The sequence below is a fragment of the Tachypleus tridentatus genome, chromosome 12 (assembly GCF_004210375.1).
Source record: "Tachypleus tridentatus isolate NWPU-2018 chromosome 12, ASM421037v1, whole genome shotgun sequence".
Lineage (NCBI taxonomy): Eukaryota > Metazoa > Arthropoda > Merostomata > Xiphosura > Limulidae > Tachypleus > Tachypleus tridentatus.
The window spans coordinates 110,627,341-110,642,283 of NC_134836.1; the positions used below are offsets into that span (position 1 = coordinate 110,627,341).

General features: G+C 33.4%; 1 long non-coding RNA gene across 5 annotated transcripts in view; it reads left to right on the forward strand.

Moving 5' to 3' along the window:
* Nucleotides 1-14,943, forward strand: part of LOC143235321 (uncharacterized) — a 53,074-nt gene that overhangs the window by 23,576 nt on the left and 14,555 nt on the right. For 2 of the 5 annotated variants that reach the window (XR_013019031.1, XR_013019029.1), the window contains one exon: nt 6,319-6,472. This is a non-coding gene — a long non-coding RNA (uncharacterized LOC143235321). Of the gene's footprint in view, nt 1-4,825; nt 5,030-5,187; nt 5,289-6,318; nt 6,473-14,398; nt 14,552-14,943 lie in introns of those variants that run through there. The other 3 variants (XR_013019034.1, XR_013019033.1, XR_013019032.1) reach the window with 3 other exon arrangements.

Genomic DNA, 14,943 nt, shown 5'->3' on the forward strand with positions numbered 1-14,943 from the left:
ATCTATATTTTGATCAACATGTGTTATTAGGTTATACTTGTTTCAGTGAATACCGTTAGTAGCCCTGAACTACAAAACTATTATAACTGAATAATACATAGATAAAAGTGTAGATTGATCTTTAAATCTTTTGAACTTAGGCTTTGATATTAAACAATTTTCATAATACTTAGTGTATTTGTTATATCTACTATTATACAGCCATATAATGTGAAGATCTGAATGGTACCAAGTCGTAACTTTTCTTCCACTTCATCTATCCAGTATAAAGGTTTTTCTCACAGTTACCACAAAGCATGCTAAAAGCAACAGCGGGTTTCCTCTATAAGTGTTTTTTTTAGCGATACAAGTTAGTTTTTAAGATAATTATACTTATTAGAATCTTTATATATATTTTATTATACATTGGCCATTGTACTTAAAAAGTGTGCAAATGACACTAGTGTATTTCAAATATTTAATAATGGAAATGTGGATTTCAGAGATACTGCAAATTCTTCGACTGCTTTACATGTCTCAATTTCATTGCCTCATTTCCATTTGTATAACTTCAAGATTCAGTCTGTAATGGGCTGCATGAGTTTTAATGATCTCAAAATCCAGGATCTTCTCAGATTTCCAAGAGGAAGATGTAGAAATTTTACCAGTATAATAGCTTCTTTATTTCTCCAAAAAAACGATAAATGGTCGGAGACAAGATGGCTTGTTTCATATAAGATGAATTTTGTATTGTTTTCCACTTCATAAACGTGGTTAGAGCTACAAAGTTGGTCGTATTGAAGAAGGTGGAGAAGCTCTGAAACCGACGCCGGTGGCAACAATATTCTAGGTGATTTCTGGTAAAGATGTCACAAGAACGTTGAAAATAATGTACAGCTTTCTCATCATATCTTTAGGTTTTCGACTCTACTAGACGACACTCAATGAGATCTGCTGCTTTCAAGTAATCTAGCTTGGAACCTGGCAGCATATCTGATGCTCCTTTTGTTTTATGTGAGATGTCATTCAAAAACAGCATACGCTATATAAATGTCTAGTTAATTAACGCCAAAATGGATGAAGCATTTAGTGCATGGTTTCAACAGCTGTTATTTATTTCAACATACTACAAAAATTTAATAAAACAGTCGAACCTTACTATATATGTAACAACAGAACGCTTCTAACAATACCACCGTGTTTCTGACGTTATTTTAAATTTTACATTTTTTTTTTCAATTTGGTCCATTGTCTGAGTGGCAGATTTTACTCACTTTATGATGATTAAATTAAAACAACAACAAACAAAACGGTGAATGTCATTGGCTTGAGGTACGATTTATCTCAATTTCTAATGAAAACCAGAGCACTTGCCGATCGTAGCGGCAGAGCCATTATACACTTGATCTTGTTTGTTTGTTTGTTTTGGAATTTCGCACAAAGCTACTCGAGGGCTATCTGTGCTAGCCGTCCCTAATTTAGGAGTGTAAGACTAGAGGGAAGGCAGCTAGTCATCACCACCCACCGCCAACTCTTGGGCTACTCTTTTACCAACGAAAAGTGGGATTGACCGTCACATTATAACGCCCCCACGGCTGGGAGGTCGAGCATGTTTGGCGTGACTCGGGCGCGAACCCGCGACCCTCAGATTACGAAGTACACGCCTTAACGCGTTAGGCCATGCCAGGCCCTTATACACTTGACCAATCAGTTGTATCACTTTCGCCCTTTTTGTTACAATTGTAAAACACTCGCATAAGAATTGAAATTTTAACAAACACTAATACCAGAAGTGTAACACAAATTTTGTTCCTAGATAGTATGTCTTATTTCTTAATTATGTATGTTGTAAAAGTAGAAAAAAATGGCCATTATTCCCTTCAAACTTTGCTTTTGTGACCTGGATAAGAACATTTAGAAATTAACCTATTTCCTACTTAAAAACAGGAAAATTTGCACATTTTCATTGACATAAACTCTGAATAAAACAACATATGACTCAAAATTTACATTATTTATGCTAAAGTTGTACAAAAATGTTTAGAAGTAAGTATTTTTTCGAGATTTGCGACTGTAATGTAAATCACTTTCACGTATCAGACCTCAAATATAGTCTCCCATCATATTTTCGTTGTATGCTCCTTGGTAGCGGCGTTCAAAGGCCAGTATATCTTGGTGGAAACGCTTGCCTTGCTCCTCTGAGTATGCTCTCATGTTCTACATAAATTTATCAAGATGAGCGTAAAGAATATGGACTTTCAGGGACATCCTGCAGCTCATTTTGCCGTAGCTCTTCACCAGAGCTTCAACCAGTTCCACATTATTTTCGGCCTTGTGATTGCCCAAGGAGCCCCGAACCACTGCGACAAAGCTGATCCAAGCTTTTTTTCCTTTCTACTAAGTTTCTTAGGGAATTCTGTGCACTCCAGGATCTTCTTTATTTGTGGTCCAACGAAGACACCAGCTTTGACCATTTTCTCAGACATTTTAGGAAAGAAGTCTCGAAGGCACTTGAAGGCTGCAGTCTGTGAGAAATTGTTTCATAAGACCCAGTTTTATGTGCAGTGGTGAGAACAATATCTTCTGGAGGTCCACTAGTGGCTCACACTTGACATTGTGCTTCTCCACAGAGAACTCGGTCCGTTGTGGCTAGTGCTTTCTGTTGTGGTGCACTGCAGTGTCCCTGCTGTCTCAAAGGCAAAGATAACAGGGAAACTTGGTAAAGCCTCCTTGGAGACCCATCAGGAATGCCACCATTTTGAAGTCTCCGTTAATCTCCCAGCCATACTCATCATACTTCAAAGCTTCTAGCAAGGTCTTGACGCTGTTATATCTCTCATTGAAGTACACCAAGTTTTAAAAGGTCTAAAATTTGTATAATATAAAATCTTAATATTCAAGCAAGCAAAAATTGTCTGTCTTACCTTCTAGAGATTTTTGGAGTGCTTGCAGGTAAAATTAGGTGCCTAGGGTATATCTTGATCCCCGACAGGCATGCTGAAATATGCCTTTTAGGCTTCACACATTTTAGTAGATGCTATCACAGAGTACTTTTTTGCTCTTGTCGTAATACATTGACCACATACATATCAGAATACGTCTGGAGAATGCTAGCAGCTTCTTGATGCCATCTCTGATAAAATCAGATAGGTTTATGTGTTTACTTAGGCAGCTAGAAATAAATTGAAGTGGTGAGCGGTGAGTCCTTGTATTATATTACTATGGAATATTATTATAATATTACTATGGAAAGTTCTAAAAAAATTCTTGTAAGTTCTACAATATTCTAGAAAGTTGTTGAAAATTCTTGTAAGTTCGAGAAAATTCTCTATCAGCTACTCAGCACTAAATCTGCATGGAATGTTCTGGAAAATGGGTAAATTTGAAAATGTCATTACCCAGGTCACAAAAGCAAAGTTTGAAAATAAAAATAGGTCTTTTCCATTTACTTTAGGCATAAGAACTTGGGAAATAATACTTTCTGCCTAGGAACAAGAAAAACTAAACATTTTGTTACATGGTGTAATCAGTTATAGAGTGTATAATTTTTGTATACTCGATATAATTTTAAACAGTTTGTTTCCACGATAACTGATGGCCTGGCATGACCAACCGCGTAAGGCGTGCGACTCCTAATCCGAGGGGCGCGGGTTCGAGCCCGCGTCGCGCCAAACATGCTCGCCCTCCCAGCCGTGGGGGCGTTATAATGTCACGGTCAATTCCACTATTCGTTAGTAAAAGAGCAGCCCAAGAGTTGGCGGTGGGTGGTGATGACTGGCTGCCTTCCCTCTAGTTTTACACTGCTAAAGTAGGGACGGCTAGCAAAGATAGCCCTCGAGTAGCTTTGTGCGAAATTCCAAAACAAACAAACAAACCACGATAACTGAAACTACTTAATAATTCCATTAAAATGTTTTTAGTTTTATATTTCCAATTACGTGAACATATTACGGTGGGTTTTACTCTTATGAATTAGGGAGATAATTATTTCTTATGAGCACGCAAATAGTTCCCGAGAAAAGCATCAGCAGTCAGTTAGATTGACAGTATTTAACATGTTTCAATTATTGACTACGTCATCAAATTTATAGTTCTTGTTCTATTAACAGTGGACACCTCAAAATTAATATTTCATCTAATGAGTGTATCAAACCTTTTACAATCATACTGGAAAGGACAGGGTTACTTTATGTGATACATCATCGTTGCAAAGTGTGGTTGGTACTATAAGCGATGAAAAACAGGGTTTTCATAATTTTGCAGGAAGATGAGGTTGGTTATCGAACTGCATAGATCTCTCAATGTGTGTGTAGTTTTATGACATTATAATTTTCACTTCTGTGTTTACGCATCCAAAAAAAATTATCTGATAATATACAAGCAAAAACATTATTTTAAGAGATACCTATTCAACTTAGGAATAGTTTATAGGTTTTTAAAGCTATTTGTGGTGCAAATTAAACATCAATCACAAATTAAAGGCAAAAACTAAAATTGTAATTAAACCAAGCTATATTGTTAAAAGTTGTACAAAAATGAAAACTCGGCAATGTGTACAAGAGTGTTCAGACTGTAAAAGTTGTTGTGCAGGAGAAACGGGTCAAAAAATAACAACCAGATGTAACGATCATTAAAATGAAAAAGAATTTAAAATATTGAATTATTTAATATTGGGAAAATACTGAACTAAAGAAAAAATGTGGAAGTAGTGAGCATCAAATAATTAAAATCTCAAATTAATAAAACGTTTGAGCACCTTTATATTTATAGGGCCTGGCATGGCCAAGCGCGTAAGGCGTGCGACTCGTAATTCGAGGGTCCCGGGTTCGTGCCCGCGTCGCGCTAAACATGCTCGCCCTCCCAGCCGTGGGGGCGTATAATGTGACGGTCAATCCCACTGTTCGTTGGTAAAAGAGTAGCCCGAGAGTTGGCGGTGGGTGGTGATGACTAGCTGCCTTCCCTCTAGTCTTACACTGCAAAATTAGGGACGGCTAGCACAGATAGCCCTCGAGTAGCTTTGTGTGAAATTCCAAAAACAATTATATTTACAGTAAGTTGATTAATTCTGAGACGATAGGGGGCTAATAACGTAAATAAAATTATTTGATTTCATGTATTTGCAACTTAAATATACTTGTACGAGGTTGTGTGGTATATGTGAAGACGAAACTTTGTTCAGAAGTAAATTTGTTATTTTGTATCTCACAGACAGCTGTTTCGAAACTCCATAGGCCAGGATAAGATCAGACCAGGACAAACCATGGCAGACGAAAGAAGTGCTGATGCCGATCAGGATATACAGAAAACAAGTAAGTCTTGTTGGTGGCAACATAAAAATATTAACTTTGCTTAATATTTGCTTAATTTGTTGTTGAATGTAATTAAACCTTGAATTCATTTTAACATTTGCAGTTAAGTTGCTTTTAAATATTGTATCTTTTTTTTTTTATTTAATTATATTACATGTACTGTTGAATCTATACTTTTATATAATGTTTTAGGTATTAGTTATAAAAATACTGAGATTTATTCAAAATAGTAAGGTATAGTTTAAACAATGACACTTTTCTAAAGGATTGTGTTTATGAACATGTGATGATCAACTTGCATATTAAACGTGAAACACTTTTGATGCATTTAATGTTTATATTCATCATTAAAACATTTAACTGTGTTCATGTCATTGTTTACTTACATTTTCTCTCTGTTTAGTGTTCTTGTCAGAGACAGAATGAATGGAGATTTGATGTTTGTTATAATGATTTTGTTAAAATATTCTAAACTTTCATGGTATTTGGTCAGCAATCAAATTTACTGAAATGTGTAGTTTTTGTTTTAAACATATTTGTAATTCTTTCTTTTTTTAAATAAAGTTCGTGATCTGATAGTTGCACTTAATGAATCAATCCATCACAGAAGATTTATCAGTAATTATAGAAGGATTGAAACTATCAGTAATTAAAATCATAAATGTCTTAAAGGTGTTTCTGCAGTTGCAATGCTGCCATGTTCTAATGTAGTTTTATGTTGGAAGTATAAATCCTCAATATGGTGAAAAACCTATTCTCATAAAAAACCTATCTATGTAGTCATTACATAAAGTTTAAACTACATGAAACTGATGTGAAGTTTTTCTTGGTCCTTTAATGTTCATGTTGTTTCATAATCTTGGTATCTTGGATTATGTCATCATTTTCATATAAAGATGCGAGAAAAATGAAACTTTCTAATTTGATATGAAAGAAGAAGAATGTTATTTTTGAATTTATAATTGTTGAAGATTTTGTAACCTTTGTGAAGGATATAACATTTAATTATTAATTTTTCTCTCTAATTTAGCTGCAAGTGTTGACAAGAATATAAATGTAAAGCTTCTGTGTAATCATGGAAATGTTAAAGATGAAGGTTGAACCATTTTCTCATGAGAAGCCTGATGGTCAGTTGGATATTAAATTGGAGAAAAGTGAAGATGGAACTTTCACAGAAACTAGTAGTAAGTAGATGTGTATATATTCACACACATACAGGGGTCCTTGCTATTTATATATGTAAAAACGGCTTGTTTGGGTTGAGAAAATTTTTTATGTAGAGGAGTGAACAACGTTTCGACCTTCTTTGGTCATCGTCAGGTTCACTACTGTACGTAAAAAAATTTCTCAACCCAAACGAGTCGTTTTTACATGTATATTTCTCTACAAGTGGGTTTTCTTGACATCACTGATCCTTGCTATTTTTGTTTTATTCTTATATTGCTGGCATCTTGAGGAACAAAATACAAAATTTCCCCACACATATGTCCTTGATAGTTTTATGACTCAGTTGTTCAACATAACTCTTTGAACATGGGCTTGGTCAGCTTGGATGACAACATGACCTCTTTGTACTCGTTTAAAGTTTTTATAGATTTAATACTTATGACTTTCAACATTGGGTGTATGTATATCTTCACAAAATTTGGTACTATTTCAGATAACATTATGTCTTTACATCCAAAAAATCATATGTTTCGTTTATCAATAGCATTTATTTCTATGTTTTTATACTAATGATAGTAGTGTGCTAAATAATTTTATTTAATTAAATAATGCACATAAGATCATAGACTAATAGCATGCAAGTAGGAGAGCTGACAAATCTGGACTCTTTATTTAGAAAAACACCCAAGTAACTCAAAGCAGGCCCTTCTGGTACTCAGGTGAATGAACATTCTGAGCCCATGTCTTCTATAGAGATAAAGGTGACAGAAATTAGTGACATTGACATTACAGCTGCATCTACATTTTCATCTTCTGCCCAATCCTCTCACAACACCTCAGTCTAGTACAACTCATACATTCCTTAAGAAAAGAATATAAAAATTAAAGGTTATGCAAAGAGGTTTTAAAAATGTATTTAATATTCTGTGACTTTTTTATACTGAAATGTTTTCTGTTAAGAAAGGAAAATGTTTTTAAATGTTCATAAAAAATGGTTTTCAATTAAGTGTTTGTTAAATATAAAGGCTGTTTAAATATCCTTGAATTTAGAATTATTTATAAATTGTGTTATATAGTATAGTGCCAGAACTTTACACATACAGTTTGTAATTGAATTCATAATTATTTATAAATTGTGTTACATAGTGTAATGCCAGAACTTTACACATACAGTTTGTAATTGAATTCAGAATTATTTATAAATTGTGTTATATAGTGTAGCACCAGAACTTTACGTGTAAAGTTTGTAATTGAAATCATAATTCTTTATAAATTGTGTTATATAGTATAGTGCTAGAACTTTATGTGTACAGTTTGTAATTGAATTCATAATTATTTATAAATTGTGTTACATAGTGTAATGCCAGAACTTTATGTGTACAGTTTGTAATTTGGTTGCTTGGTGTAAAACAACATTTTTTTAAGTTATTGCCCCTGTTAAATACCACATTTCATTGTTTCTTATAGGAGATATTTCTCTGTTTTGCATTACATAGGCAATGTTCATGCTTCCATCCCACCCCATTTCCTGTTACTCTTGTTATTACCTGTTGCAAATTTCTGGTTTCTAACTCTGATGTTTAATGAGGACCCCTAATATTTAAAATTGTGATGATGTTTCAAAATAAATATAGTATGATTTTTACCTGTTTTAATTTAGCTCTTTTCTTGAATGTTGAATTATTCAATGGTACATTTTCTTTTTTATTTTGTTCATGATTTTATTTTCTGTCTTAGGGATATGTGTCAGTGAAATTATGTTGCATTCTCATGGTTTTTTTCAGTAGTTTGTTAAATAAATATGAATCTAGTGGCACTTTCTAACCTTATTTTGTATGATCACCCATGAGTGGAGTTAAACTTGAGACCTTTCACTTGTGAAACAAGTGTTCTGCTAATTGAAGGATTAACTTGCTATATATGTTACTAAAGAACTTGTATGTGATTTAATTGGTGTTACAACATTTGTTCTTTTTTATGCACTGATAATTTGAAAACTTGATGGCCTTTTTGTGGTTTTTCAATAACACCTGATCTATAATTCTGAATTTTCTTTAAGCATTATAGCAGTTGTAACATATTTATTCATAGTTCAACACTCAACCACTTTCCATGTGAGGTATTTGTTATTTTAGAAGCTTTTTTATTTCATATCTAACCATGGAAACCTATAAATTCTTTGTTGGCAGACAATGAATTTAGAAGAGATCTGTTACATAATTCACTGTTAAGTGAAGTAACAGTCATTTTGATTTAAACACAAATACAATAACTTAGGTAATTTATGTAAATCAACTTATTATTATGTGGCATGTTGTGATAGTTTCTTAAGTAAACCTCAGGAGGTGTACTTGGATAGTTGTTTCCTTTTCATACATGTATATCATCCACTGTAGACCTTTTGATATCAAGGACTCAGTTCATTATTAACCCTCTTGTTGTGGCAGGTCACATAGCACGTTATGAATTTTAGAAATATATATAAAACATTTACTTAAATTATGTAAATTGCTTTATCGTTCTGTGATAGATTGTTTAGGCAGGGTATTCATTATGAGCAAAGTGAAAGGGACAGTAACAGCTTCTTGTAAAAACTTAAGTATAAAGGATGACTTTTCAAAATTCTTCTGTCTTTCATCTGCAGCTTTTTCAAAAATCAGAACTAGAGATAAACAAACCAATCACAATATGTTTTCCACAATCCACCAGGATAGTATAAAGACCTGTACAACCTTACACACACACACACACACACACACACACACACACACACACAGCTAGCCAATATTTCTTCTAAAATTTCTCAGTATGTTAGTTATAACAAACAGAAAGCAAAGTTTTATTCTATCAGTTGATGTATTTCTTTTGTTTTCTAAACACAGTTATCTCATTGTTTCCAACTCAAAATTATTTCTCAACACCTTGACAAACTAAGCTTAATTTTTAAAAGCTCTTACTACAAAGTTAGAAAGCCAAAAGAATTATGATAGTTATTAAACATTATTTGCTTTGTGGGTTGTTACTCTGTGTTTTTAGGCACATTATTTAGTTAAATAAGAATTTAGTGTAGTAGTACTTTTATTGTATTAAAAAATTATGCTTGAGTTTTATTTACAGTTGAAGCAAAAAAACCAAGAGGACTCGTATTCCTCTGTCCTTCACTCTCCACTTACTTATATTTCATCTTTTGTTCTGGCATTAAATACATGTTTGTTTGTTTTTGGGACATTATAGGTCATGATGTTGTATTGGCTCAGGTCCATTTACCCTCAAGTTTTCAAACTCTCTTTGTTAACCTGAAGATGACTTGATATGGTCAAAATGTTGTTCTGTACTTTATTGTAATTAAAGTTTTAATGTTTTTAGAATACAACAAAATGCTTAATTTTCACATTTTACTTTCTAAGTCAGTGTCCTAATTCCCATGGTCTTGCATTCTGATGTCTGTTTTGCTTTTTTTGCATTTTCATGTGTGCCTGCTGACTCAGCTACTTATCAGTATTGTTAATTTTCTTCTCTGTTGAAAACTTTTTGATACTAGGTATAGGAAAATATTCTGCTCTTTGATAGATAGCTACTTGGGACTGCAACTTCCATTGTGCATGATAGTCCAAGTATATTTTCAAAACCTGTTCTTTACTGAGAGTTTATACTTTTTTTATGCACCAAGTTTATCTTCTAAGACACTATAAAAGAGGACTGTTCAATAAAATACATCATTGATTCTTGTGGTGGGCATAGCACAGATAGCCCATCATGTAGCTTTGTGCTTAACAACAAACATTATTTTGGTTATATTCACTAAATTAAGTTATCAAATAAGATGAGTTAAGTCAACTGTTCAGGGACTTATGTTAGTTAACTTCAAAATATTGAAACTACTTGATTTATTATTTTGTATTATTTTTATGTTGTATCAATTCAAAAACTTACATCACTAAGCTGGTTATTTAATTGTTTCTAACTGTAATCATGATACTTTTTAAAGAAAAACATTATTAACATTATCAGTGATAGCAAAATGTTTTTTTTTTTTAATTACTGGTTTATTTGATTTACAGAAGGTCATTGTGAGATTATTGTACATCTGAAAAATAACAGCAATAGTGATTGTGTGATAGTATTTAATGACAAGGAAACAAGGGGATGTAAAAAATTATATAAATAAAATGGAATAGACAGGGAAAAATTAATACATTGTTTTTTTTTCAGTGTAAATTGTAGATGGTGTGTGCTGATCAGTTAATCAAATGTAATCAGTTAATGGAATTAATTCATTAACAAGTACTGCAATTAATGTGGATCTTTACTCTATTTAAAATGAAATCTTTATTGATTACCCTTGGACTACTGAAATTGGACAGTTTAAAATGCTTTACTTGTTAATTTGTATTTCATATTGGAAAATTATGTTTATATTTATTTTATAATCTCATTTTATTTCTTACAAATATTATGCTCAAGAACTATTTATCATGCAGAAATAATTTCAGAAATGTTACTTTTCTGCACAACTGTATTTTAATTTATCACATGCCATGGAATTGTATGCATCAACCGCAAGCCTTGAACAAACCCGTACCATTACCAGTACCTGTGCCTGTTGCACTGGCCTATTATGTAATTATCATAATGTTATATCTCTCCACTGATAGGAGAGTGATATAACCTACATGGGCATCACTTCTCGTTCTGTACTTCTTGAAGTTGTTTAACTTAAATTTGTTTCCCTTATTTGAAGAATTTTCCACTTTCATTTTAAAGCTTTTTGTTTTACCTGTGTTTTGGCACAAAAATATTTCACTTATTTCTTGATGACAAGAAACCCAGTTGAAATAAAAATGTATCTCAGAATGGCTGGTATGGGTATTAACACTTTTATTGATAAGGAGAGAACAACGTTTCAACCTTCCAAGGTCATCTTCAGGTTAAAATTGTTTGTTTGGTATCAAGCATGACTTCTGAAGTTAACATTACTACTTTGGGTATATGCTGTAATATAAGACACAAGTGCAGGCTACTTGTTTGGGGATTTATTAGGATTTATTCTCAGGAAGATTGAGCATTATCTGAGACATCCTTTGTTTCCTTCTGTTGACCCTTTTCCTCCAGAGATTTTTTATTCTGCTTTGCCTTTTCAAACTTGAGGATTCTTTTGGAACCTTGTTAACTTCTCTGATTTTCTTTTTCAGGTGTGTAATGTTTTTTCTATTGCTTCTATTTCTTATGGTCCAAGTCTTTCCCAAACTTGTTTAGTCTTCCCCCATCCTCTGGTGTTAGGACTCATGCTGGGCATTTTGTCTCCCAGCTGGGTAAGAGCAATAGTATGCCTTATCCATTGTGGGGTTTGGATCAGTGTGTGCTTTCTCTTATCATAGGGTGAGCTGTCCATATCTCAACCAACAATTATTGGATTTGGTTTTGTTTATTTGGGGAGCAGATCCTAAATCTTCTCTTCATCTTACAAATACCCAGTATACCTATTTTCATCTTACCTGACTGCTCTTTTATGGTACTCTCCTCTATCCACCTCCTCTTTGAGGCTCTTCACAGGAACCATGGGAGACTTCTGGGGATGTCCTTTCTCTCTCTTTACCATGTTGGACCACTTGTTGTCTTCAACTCTGGCCCTACAGATGTGTTTGTTTTGGGTTGGGATGTTGCATGGTAACAGACAAGTGTCCTGGTTCCTTAATATCAGAAATAGCATATGTAGATTTAAGATTTAGTTTAAGGTAGTTTAACCCTTTCTAGGTAGGTCATAGGTCAAAGTAGTGTGCCCTCTTATTGGTGGAGAGATGATGCATGATGATTTGCATGAAAGACATGTTGGAATCGTTGATTCCGACAGGTGTGTGTGTGTGTGTGTGTGGAATGGCTTGAGGCATGCACTACAAAAAATATTTGCATATAGAGTGCACAACAAAATGGAAAAGGCTATCTTGTGAGAAGAGAGAAGTACCTATTGGAAATACATTTTATTATAGGAAAATTATGACTTTTTTCCCATCTGTTCCCTCATTATGTAATTCTTTTATTTCTGATTCTCTTTCATGGATAACTAAGACTCTCAGTTGCTATCTTGCTCAGATTGCTCCCTCTCACAGACTTTGTAATTACCAATTCTTTCCATGGCTTATCCCTTTCTATAGGTACTTATCCTCTCTCAGTTCTGTAGGTTTGGGTTCATTAGCTCAGTTATTTGCCATAAGTGATTAAGTCTAAACTAATGTTTTTTAACATAGCTTTCCATAAGATCAGACATGTCACAGCCTCTCTTGCTTCCTTTTAGTACTGACTAGAGATATTTTAAAATGGTATGTGAGCTACTTTTAACACAGTCACTAGTCACTTACATTACTGGATGGTTTTATGTGCCTCTAGTGTTAATCCCTCTGTGGTCTACCCATAAGATATAGTGTAATGACTGGCATGTGAATTTTAATCTTCAGTTTCATCATTCATCTTGTACATTCTGCATGTACCTGACAGTATTCTGGACAAAACTGTGTGTGTGCCCAGCTTTTTATGAACATCCTAAAAAAACTGACACCAAAAGTAGAAGACAAAATAATAGAAATTCCAAACTACTTAGCCACTTAATATACAGAAACAAAGATTAAAATCTTTATGTTATATGTTACCAGATCCAGTTGAATTGTCAACTCTATCTCATAGGCAATGTTTATGCAAATTCACATCAAGCAGGAGAGTACTGAAAGTCTTAAACCAATTAAACCAGTCAGCTTTTGCCTGGTTCCTATTAATATGGAGTTATATGAAAAATGACTTTGATGTTATATCTATATGACTAACTTGGTCATGAGAACATTTTATACAAAAAAAGTAATAATGATAAGAAAGTTGACAGAAGCAAAGTGTCATTTTTCACTCAGACCTGGTCATACTTTGATGTCTTTAGTTATGGAAACCAATTCCATTACACTGTTTCCTTGTGATAACTCATTTCAAGATGATTGTGCCTGATGATAGTGGTTCATGCACACTTAGGCATTTCAACATGGTATATGATTTACCACTCATTCCAATTGTGAAGTACAAAAGAACCTTGATTTCTTCTGTTCCAAACTACTGTGAAGGTAAATATGGAAAGATTCCTTTGCACTCCTGTAAGAGACCAGTTGAATGCACTATTAGTTTGAGTTATAGGTCTGGAAGTGTAGTACATTACACCCTTTTATAGTATCTCTTAAGTAATTTCATGTGGATATGTCCAGCTGGCCAAGATTTGAATATGCCTTGGAATCTATATGAGAGCTCCTTTTTGTTCAACCTGCAGTTGTAGTATCTATCTGATGTAAGTATATGACCAAAAAGGAATGAGTTAAAGCCTTAGCCACACTATACATTCTAATGTTTTTGGCCAACATGCAACAACCAGCAGTTGCTCTTCCTGCTTACCTTTGCTTTATTATTACAGTAATTTAATATCCAAAATCCTTATGCAGTCTTTCACTGTTCACTGCTTCACTAGGTTACTCCTACTTTCATAAAAACCAAATCCCATAAGCTTTCTTGTGCCATTTAAGAAAGATACTCATGTTTTTAATTAATTAGCAATGACCTCTCCACCATCATTGTTACTGATATTTAGCTGTTAGTTGTGTAAGTAACATTTTACTTAGATAAAAATGGAAATTTGATGATGAATAACTGTAAGATAGCAACAACAACAAACATTTAATACATGAATATTTTCATATTCCATCTTCAGCAAGATATGTTAATTAAAATATTCAGTACACAGATTTTGTAAGGGTGATCACTGAAATTTTTGCAATGCTATTTACATATATAATTAAGTTTGAGGAATTAGTTTTATTAATTATATTGTTACATTTTAAACTAGTAAATTGTGGAGACTATGTGTAATGATAACAGTCTGTTATTGTTATTGACCTTTTAAGAATGTTTAGTTTCAGGGAAAATGAAGCAGCCTGGTGATCTGTTGAAAGATATTATTTTAAAGTTCAGCAATGATGATGATTTGCATAGTTCAAACTATAATAATATGAATGTTAAAACATAAACTGTATTTCAAGAAGAAATTGAACCTGTGTTAGAAAGTATATCTGGTCAGTACAAATATCTAAAACTATGTGCATTGACACTGGCTTAAAAATATTAATTAAATTATTGGCACAGTGGAGCACCATTAAGCCGTGGACCAGTAAACCGCAAAATCGCTTAAGCCGCTGTAGCAAGTCTTGTGAGCGAGGATTATCGCAGCTAACAGCTAATTTAAGAATGTGTAAAAACCGGGCTTACGAGGTTAATCCTGGATTTATAACTTCAAGGGGATATTTAAAAAGGATTTGCTTTAATTTGGGAAATAAATAAAATATATTACAATAGAAATCGACCGTTAATCTACCTTATCCACTCTCTATGTCAGCTTTATGGAGGCTGCCATTGTTACCGAATCACACCTCTCCATACATTAAAGTTAATCTGCGGTAAATCCATG